Raw genomic sequence first — 9,504 nt, forward strand, 5'->3', positions numbered from 1 at the left:
ATGGTTACGTATTGTTCGGGGCAAGTTTCTAGGCCAACGGGCGCACTGGGGCAAGTTTTCTAGGCCAATGGCTAGCTGGGCAAGTTTTCTAGGCCAATGGCTGGGCAAGTTTTCAGGCCATTAGGCACGCCGGAGTCAGCCGGAGGCCCGCCGGACCGCCGGAGGCCCGCCGGAGCTCAGCCGGAGGCCGGCCGGAGCTCGCCGGAGGCCGGCCGGAGCTCGCCCGGAGTCCGGCCGGAGCTTGCCGAGTCCGGCCGGCCCGGTGGCCGGCGGCCGGCGGGGTGGCCGGCGGTGGTGGCCGCCCACCCGGCCACCTGCGGCGGTGGCCAGCCCACCCGCCCACCGGGCGGCAGGGTGGCGCCGGCGGCAGCGGCACGCGCGCGGGCGTGATGCCAGCGCGCATGGCGCGCGCGGCCGCCCATGGGGGATTGCCTTCCCCTATATAACCTGCAAAACATCCCCCAAGGCAACCCTCGGGGTACAAAGGGTCTCTGAGACCCCCTTTTTTCTGGGCCGCTCACTGCGCACGTTACCGAGCGGGCTGGCCGGTAGCGCGCGGCGCTGACGCCACATCGATGGCGCCTAACTCGGTAATCTCCCAATCCACTCGTGCGTTTTTGATGAAACTTCACCCTGGGGTTTTTATGATGACAAATCCATCCGCGATGGTCCCGCCGCGAGATTCCAAAGTCGACACCGCTCGCCCGTCCCGACGCGGCGACGATACCTCCCGATCAAACGCTGGCTACGATCATCCAAAAATCCGTGAAACTTCGCCCGAGGGGGTTTCATGATGCTAAACGATGGGGCGGGGGCGCTCAGTCGACGCATGCCGACCGGACGGCTGCCCAAGCGCGCCGACGCCACATCGGTCGGGGAAGAGCGCTCTACGTGTCATCTCCCGATCCACTCGTGCGTTTTTGATGAAACTTTGCCCCTTGGGGTTTTTTATGATGACAAATCCATCCGCGATGGTCCCGCTGGCGAGATACCAAAGTCGATCGACCGGGACCCGTCCCGACGGCGACTCATACTCGATCAAACGCTGGCTACGATCATCCAAAAATCCGTGAAACTCGCCCGAGGGGTTTCACGTGATGCCAAACGATGAGGGGCGCCGGACGCTGCGCCCGGGCGCGCGCGCGGGCGTGCGCGCCGGGCGCGACGTCCCCATCGACGGGACGGCGCGCTCCGTCACCCTGACTCGTCGGGCAAGTTTTCAGGCTATCGAGCGAGGCGGGCAAGTTTTTCTAGGCCAATGGGCGCGACGCAGAGTTTTACGGGCTCATTGGTGGCGCTAGACAAGTTTTCGGGCCATATCTGTGCGCTAGGGCAAGTTTTTCGGAGCCATTGCGACAGGGGCAGCTGCTTTCGCGGCCATTGTGCGCGCCGGGCAGGTTTTCGGCCATCAGTGCGCGCGGGGCAAGTTTCTCGGGCCATTGCGCCGCGGGGCAGGTTTTCTGGGCCATTGGCGCCGCGCAGGTGTGTCGGCCATGTGCGCGCGGGCAATGGGCCATTTCACACTGTGCAGCTACCGGCCATTGTGCGCGCGGGGCAAGTTTTCGGGGCCATTGGGCACGCGGGCAAGTTTTTCTACGCCATTAGCGCGGGCAAGTTCTCAGGCCAATGGGCTAGCCGGGGCAAGTTTTTCTAGGGCCAATGGGCGCCGGGGCAAGTTTTCTAGGCCAATGGGCTAGCCGGGCAAGTTTTCTAGGCCAATAGGCGCGTCGGGGCAAGTTTTCTAGGCCATTAGGCACGCCGGAGCTCGCCGGAGGCCTGCCGGAGCTCCCCGGAGTCCGGCCGGAGCTCGCCGGAGTCCGGCCGGAGCTCCCCGGAGTCCGGCCGGAGCTCGCCGGAGTCCGGCCGGCCGGTGGCCGGCGGCCGGCGGGGGTGGCCGGCGGTGGTGGCCGGCCCACCCGGCCACCTGCGGCGGTGGCCAGCCCACCCGCCCACCGGCGGCGGGTGGCGCCGTGCGGCGTGGCACGGCGCGGCGTGACGCGCGCGCATGGGCGCGCGCGCGCCGCCCATGGGGGGAAAAAAATTGCCTTCCCCCTATATAACCTGCAAAACATCCCCCCCAAGGCAACCCCGGGGGTACAAAGGGTCTCTGAGACCCCCCTTTTTTCTGGGCCGCTCACTGCGCACGTTACCGAGCGGGCTGGCCGGTAGCGGCGCGGGCTGACGCCGCACGATGGCGCCCAACTCCGGTAATCTCCCAATCCACTCGTGCGTTTTTGATGAAACTTCACCCCTGGGGGTTTTTTATGATGACAAATCCATCCGCGATGGTCCCGCGGCGAGATTCCAAAGTCGACCGACCGCCCGTCCCGACGGCGACGCATACTCCCCCGATCAAACGTTGGCTACGATCATCCAAAATCCGTGAAACTTCGCCCGAGGGGGTTTCATGTGATGCCAAACGATGGGGCGGGGGCGCCGGGCCGGGACGCCGCCGTCGCCCGGACGGCCCCGGCGGCGCCGGCGCGACGTCACACGGCGGGAAGGGCGCGCTACGTGTCATCTCCCGATCCACTCGTGCGTTTTTTATGAAACTTCGCCCCTTGGGGTTTTTTATGATGACAAATCCATCCGCGATGGTCCCGCGGCGAGATTCCAAAGTCGACCGACCGCCCGTCCCGACGGCGACTCATACTCCCCCGATCAAACGTTGGCTACGATCATCCAAAATCCGTGAAACTTCGCCCGAGGGGGTTTCATGTGATGCCAAACGATGGGGCGGGGGCGCCGGACCGGGACGCCGCCGTCGACCGGACGGCCCCGGCGGCGCCGGCACACCGTGCCGGGCGGCACCCGCACGGTCCGTCCCGTCCCGTCCCTCCCTCCCTCCTTCTTCTTCTTCTTCTTAAATTTATATATGGGTCCTTGCGTCACGGTCTCGGTCGAAAAAAATGGCCCGTTTTTCCCACCGGCGGCATAGCGAGCTCGCCCGCACCTACATCCGTTGGGGGAGGAGGTGTCCTCCCCTTACTATACCTGCAAAACATCCGGCCCATGGCAACCCCGGGGGTACAAAGGGCGCCTGAGACCCCCCTTTTTTTTAGAAAGGCCACTTAACCCCATTTCGGGAATGTGGTGCCATACCGACCACCTTGACCGTCGGGGCAAGTTTTCTGGGCCATTGGGCGCGGCGGGGCAAGTTTTCTGGGCCATTGTGCGCGCCGGGGCAGGTTTTCTGGGCCATTGTTCGCGCCGGGGCAGGTTTTCTGGGCCATTGGGCGCGCCGGGGCAGGTTTTCTTGGCCATTAGGCGCGCCGGCCAAGTTTTCTGGGCCATTAGGCGCGCCAGGGCAAGTTTTCTGGGCCATTCTGCGCGCGGGCAAGTTTTCTGGGACATTAGGCGTTTCGGGGCAAGTTTTCTGGGCCATTAGGCGCGCCGGGGCAAGTTTTTCGGGGCCATTGTGCGCGCTGGGCACGTTTTTCTGGGCCATTGGGCGCGTCGGGGCAAGTTTTCTGGGCCATTGTGCGCAAGGGCAAGTTTTCTGGGCATTAGCGGCAAGTTTTTGCCATTGGCACTGGCAAGTTTTCTGGGCTATTACGTGCTGGGGCAAGTTTTCGGGCCATTGTGCGCTGGGGCAAGTTTTTCTACCATTGGGCGCTCGGGGCAAGTTTTCTAGGCCAATGGGCGAGCCGGGGCAAGTTTTCTGGGCCATTGTGCGCGGGCAAGTTTTCTAGGCCAATGGGCGAGCCGGGGCAAGTTTTCTAGGCCAATGGGCTAGCCGGGGCAAGTTTTCTAGGCCAATGGGCGCGACGGGGCAAGTTTTCTAGGCCATTAGGCACGTCGGAGCTCGCCGGAGGCCTGCCGGAGCTCCGCCGGAGTCCGGCCGGAGCTCGCTGGAGTCCGGCTGGCCGGTGGCCGGCGGCCGGCGGGTGGCCGGCGGTGGTGGCCGGCCCACCCGGCCACCTGCGGGCGGTGGCCAGCCCCACCCGCCCACCGGGCGGCGGGTGGTGCCGCGGCGGCGTGGCACGGCGCGGGCGTGACGCGCGCGCGCATGGCGCGCGCGCGCCCATGGGGGAAAAATTGCCTTCCCCTATATAACCTGCAAAAACATCCCCCAAAGGCAACCCCGGGGGTACAAAGGGTCTCTGAGACCCCCCTTTTTTCTGGGCCGCTCACTGCGCACGTTACCGAGCGGGCTGGCCGGTAGCGGCGCGGGCTGACGCCGCACGATGGCGACCAACTCCGGTAATCTCCCAATCCACTCGTGCGTTTTTGATGAAACTTCACCCCTGGGGGTTTTTTATGATGACAAATCCATCCGCGATGGTCCCGCGGCGAGATTCCAAAGTCGACCGACCGCCCGTCCCGACGGCGACGCATACTCCCCCGATCAAACGTTGGCTACGATCATCCAAAATCCGTGAAACTTCGCCCGAGGGGGTTTCATGTGATGCCAAACGATGGGGCGGGGGCGCCGGGCCGGGACGCCGCCGTCGACCGGACGGCCCCGGCGGCGCCGGCGCGACGTCACACGGCGGGAAGGGCGCGCTACGTGTCATCTCCCGATCCACTCGTGCGTTTTTGATGAAACTTCGCCCCTTGGGGTTTTTTATGATGACAAATCCATCCGCGATGGTCCCGCGGCGAGATTCCAAAGTCGACCGACCGGCCGTCCCGACGCCGACGCATACTCCCCCGATCGAACATTGGCTACCATTTCTACATATTATTACATCACGCCGGGCAAGTTTTCTAGGCTTATGGCTGGGCAAGTTTTCTAGGCCATCGGGCAAGGCTGGGCAAGTTTTCTAGGGCCATTGTGCGCTGCGGGTCAAGTTTTCAGGCCATTACGCCCGACGGGCAAGTTTTTCTAGGCCATTGGGAGCGCCAAGGCAAGTTTTCTAGGCCATTGGGCGGGCTGGGGCATGTTTTCTAGGCCATTGGCCGACGGGCAAGTTTTTCTAGGCCATTGGGCACGCCTGGGCAAGTTTTCTAGGCCATTGGGCGCGTGAGGCAAGTTTCTCAGGCCATTGGGCACGCGGCAAGTTTTCTAGGCCATTGGGCTGGCAGGGGCAAGTTTTCTAGGCCATTGGGCTGCCGAGGGCAAGTTTTCTAGGCCATTGGGCGCGCGGGCAAGTTTTCTAGGCCATTGTGCGCTGGCAGCTTTCAATATTACGCCATTGGGCAAGTTTCTTTAGGCTATCACACAAGTTTTCTGGGCCATTACGCTGGCGGGGCTCGCTGGAGGTCGGGCCGGAGTTCGCCGGAGGCCGGGCCGGAGCTCCCCGGTGTCCGCCGGGAGCTGGAGTCCGCCGGCCGGGTGGTCAGCGGTCAAGCAGGGTCAAGGCCGGCTGGGGTGGTCGGGCGGTGGTGGCTGCCCACCCGGCCACCGCGGCGGTGGCCACCACCCGCCCAATCGGGCGGCGGTGCCGCGGCGGCGGGTAACGGCGCCGGGCGTGACGCGCCCACGATGTGCCACAATACCGCCTGGCATGGGGAAAAAAATTGCCTTCCCCTATATAACCTCGGTGAAACATCCCCCCCAAGGCAACCCCGGGTACAAAGGGTCTCTCGAGACCCCCTTTTTCTCGAAACAATCACGACGTTATCGAGCCGGGTTGGTCAGAAGCGGGCGCTACCGACGCTTCGCGAGACGACACGGCGCCCAACTCCTGCATCTCTCCCAATCCACTGCGGCGCTTTTGATGAAACCGCCCTCTGGGGTTTTTATGATGACAAATCCATCCGCCGACGGTCCCGCTGGCGAGATTCCAAAGTCGATCGACCGGTCGCTGACGCCGACGATACTCCCCGATCGAACATTGTCTACGGGTCATCCAAAACCGCGGGAAACTTCGCCCGGGGTTTTCATGTGATGCCAAACGATGGGGCGGGGGCGCCGGGCCGGGATGCCGCCGCCGCGACGCCTCGGGCGGCGCCGGGCGCGACGCGGATTATTTTACGAGCGGCGCGCCTCCCGTCATCTCCTCGATCCACTCCGTATGCTTTTTGATGAAAACTTCGCCCCTTGGGGTTTTTATGATGATAAATCCCATCCGCGATGGTCCCGCGGCGATTCCAAAGTCGGCCCACCGCCGCTCCCCGACGCCGACGCAGATACCGATCGAACATTGGCTACGGCCATCCAAAAACTCCGCGGAAACTTCGCCCGGGGTTTTCATGTGATGCCAACGACGTGGGCGCGCGCTGGACCGGATGCCGCCGCTGACCGGATGGCGCGGCGCGGGCACACTGTGCCGGCGGCACCCGCACGGGTCCGTCCTGGCCCTGCCCCTCCCTCCTCCCTCCTTCTTCTTCTTCTTCTTCTTAAATTTATATATATGGGTCCTGCGGCCACGCGGTCTCGGGTCGGATGGCCCGCTATTCCCACCGCGACGTACAGGCGAGCCTCGCCTCACACTTCCACATCCGTTGGGAGGAGGTGGTGCCTCCCTCGTGCATTTCTATACCTGCAAACATCCGCCCATGGCAACCCCGGGCACAAAGGGCGCCTCGAGACTTTAGAGGCCACTTAACCCCATTTACGGGAAATGGTGCTGCCAGCGACCCACCTCGACCTGGCCGGGCAAGTTTCTCAGGGCCATTGGGCGGCGCGGGCAAGTTTTCAGGCCAATGGGCGTGCCGGGCAAGTTTTCTAGGGCCATCGCGCGGCAAGTTTTCTAGGGCATCACGGGCGGCGTAAGTTTCTAGGCCACCGGCCGCGCGGCAAGTTTTATACAATGGGCGCCGTTGCAAGTTTTCTAGGGCCATATGGCGCCGGGCAGGCGTCGGGCCATTTATGCGACTGGCATAAGGGTTTTCAATAATCGGGTCGCCGGTAAGTGCTCGGGCCATTGCGCAAGTGCCATTACATGCCAATAAGTTTCTCTGGGCACGTTGCGCGTAAAGTGCAAGTTTTCTAGGTGCCAGAATGTATACATGCGCAAGACGTTTCTCCGCCATTAAGGCCAAGGGCAAAGTTTTCTAGGCCATTGTGCGTCATAGGGCAAGTTTCTAGGCTAATGGGCGCGCTGGGCAATTTCTTTCTGGCCATATGGCTGGGCAAGTTTTTCCGCGCTATTGGGCGCTGGCGGGCAAGTTTCTCAGGGCCATACGCCAAGTGGGCAAGTTTCTAGGCCATTGGGCGCTGGGCAAGTCTTTCTAGGCCATTGGCTGGGCAAGTTTCTAGGGCCATTGGCACGCCAAGGGCAAGTTTTCTAGGCTATCAGGCCCGCTGGGCAAGTTTCTAGGCCATTGGGCGCTACTGCAAGTTTTTCTAGGGCCATTACGCTGCAAGTAAGTTTCCCAGCCATCGCGCTACCGGTGCAAAGTTTTCTAGGGGCCATTTCTGCTACGGGTACAAAGTTTCTAGGCCATTGGGCGCTGGCAAAGCTTAGGCCATAGGACCGCCCAGGCTCGCGGAGGTCGGGTCGGGCTCGCCTGGACGCCGAGCTCGCCGGAGGCCGGGCCGAGCTCCCCGGTGTCCGGCCGAGCTCGCTGGAGTCCGCCGGCAGGCCGGGGCGGCCGGGCGGGTGGCCGGGCGGTGGCTGGCCCACCCGCCACCGCGGCGGCGTGGCCACCCACCCGCCCACCGGCGGCGCGTGGTGCCGTGGCGGCGCGCACGCGCGCGCGTGACGCTGCGCCCCATGGGCTGGCGCCGTGCTCCGCCCATGAGTGCTTCCCCTATATAACCTCGCAGAAAACATCCCCGCAGGCAACCCCGGGGTACAAAGGGTCTCGAGACCCCCTTTTTCTCGGGTCACCACGCGCACGCTATCGAGCGGGCTGGCCGGTAGCGGCTGGCGCCGACGCCGCATCGGCGCCCAACCCCGTAATCTCCCAACCACTCGCGTGCGTTTTTGATGAAACTTCACCCCGGGGTTTTATGATGACAACCATCCGCCGATGGTCCCGCTGGCGAGATTCCAAAGTCGATCGACCGTCAGTCCCGACGCCGACGCATACCCCCCGATCGAACATTGGCTACGGTCATCCAAAATCCGTGAAACTTCCCGGGGTTTTGCAGTGATGCCAAACGATGTGGCGGGGGCGCTGGGCTGATGCCGTGCCGCCCTGGACGGCCAAGGGCGCTGGGCGCCGACGCCGACACGACGCGGAAGCGGCGCGCTCACGCTGTCATCTCCTCGGGATCCACTCGTGCGTTTTTGATGAAACTTCGCCCTTTGGGGTTTTATGATGACAAATCCATCCGCGCGATGGTCCCGCGGGCGAGATTCCAGTCGACCGACCGCCGCCCCGGCACGCCGACGATATCCCCCGACCAACATCACACGGCCATCCAAAATCCGCGGAAACCGCCTGGGGGTTTTCATGTGATGCCAAACGATGGGCGGGGGCGCCGGGCCGGATGCCGCTGCCGCTCGATCGCCCCGCCGCTGCCCGGGCGGCGCCGGCGCGACGTGACACGACGGGAAGGGCGCGCCTCCGGTCGTCACTCCCCGATCCACTCGCATGCGTTTTTGATGAAACTCGCCCCTGGGGTTTTTATGATGACAAATCCATCCGCGATGGTCCCGCTGGCGAGATTCCAAAGTCGACCGGACCGCCGTCCGACGCCGACGCATACTCCCCGGACGAACATTGGCTACGGTCATCCAAAAACCGTGAAACCGCCCCGGGGTTTTCATGTGATGCCAAATGATGGGCGAAGGCCGACCGATGTCGCCGTCGATCGGACGTGTTCTGGCGCGCCGGCACACTGTGTTGCTTAAGACCAAGACGGGTCCGTCCTGTCCCGTCCTCCCTCCCTCCTCCTTCTTCTCTTCTTCTTAAATTTATATATGGGTCCTGCTACTTGTCTCTCACGAAAAAATGTCTGCAAGTATTCCTAATCGGCTCTCCAAGATAGCTAGCCTCGCCTCACATCTACATCCGTGCTGGGGGGAGGAGGTGTCCCTCCCTTACTATACCTGAAACATCCGCCCATGGCAACCCCCGCACAAAGGCGCTCGAGACCCCTTTTAGAAAGGCCACTTAGCCCATTTCGGGAATGTGGTGCCATAGCGACCACCTTGACCGTCGGGCAAGTTTTCTAGGGCCATTGGGCGGGTGCGGGCAAGTTTCTAGGGCCAATGGGCGCCCTGGCAAGTTTTTCTAGGGCCATTGGGCGCGATGGGCAAGTTTTCTAGGCCATTGGGCGGGCGCAAGTTTTCTAGGCCAACGGGCGCGCCGGGCAAGTTTTCATGCCAATGGCGTCGGGCAGTCAATATTTGGCTACCGCGGCTCTTTCGGCCATCAGCGCCAGCCGGTAAAAGTCATTATGTCGGGCAAGTTTTCCTGGCCATTATGCGTCAGTTTTCGGGTCACAGCCAAGGCGGGCAAGTTTAGGTTAACGTGGCGCCGCCCGCCGCTAGTCGGGCCACGCCGGGCGCGGGTGAAAGTTTTCGGGGCCATTGTGCGCTGGGCGGGCAAGTTTCTTAGGCTAATGGCGCTACTGTAATTTTTCGGCTATTGGCCATAAGTTTCGGGCTATTGGCCAAGGGTAAGCATTACGCGGTGGTGTTTCTAAACATGCTACCGGCAAAG

The sequence above is a fragment of the Dioscorea cayenensis genome, chromosome 12 (assembly GCF_009730915.1).
Source record: "Dioscorea cayenensis subsp. rotundata cultivar TDr96_F1 chromosome 12, TDr96_F1_v2_PseudoChromosome.rev07_lg8_w22 25.fasta, whole genome shotgun sequence".
Lineage (NCBI taxonomy): Eukaryota > Viridiplantae > Streptophyta > Magnoliopsida > Dioscoreales > Dioscoreaceae > Dioscorea > Dioscorea cayenensis.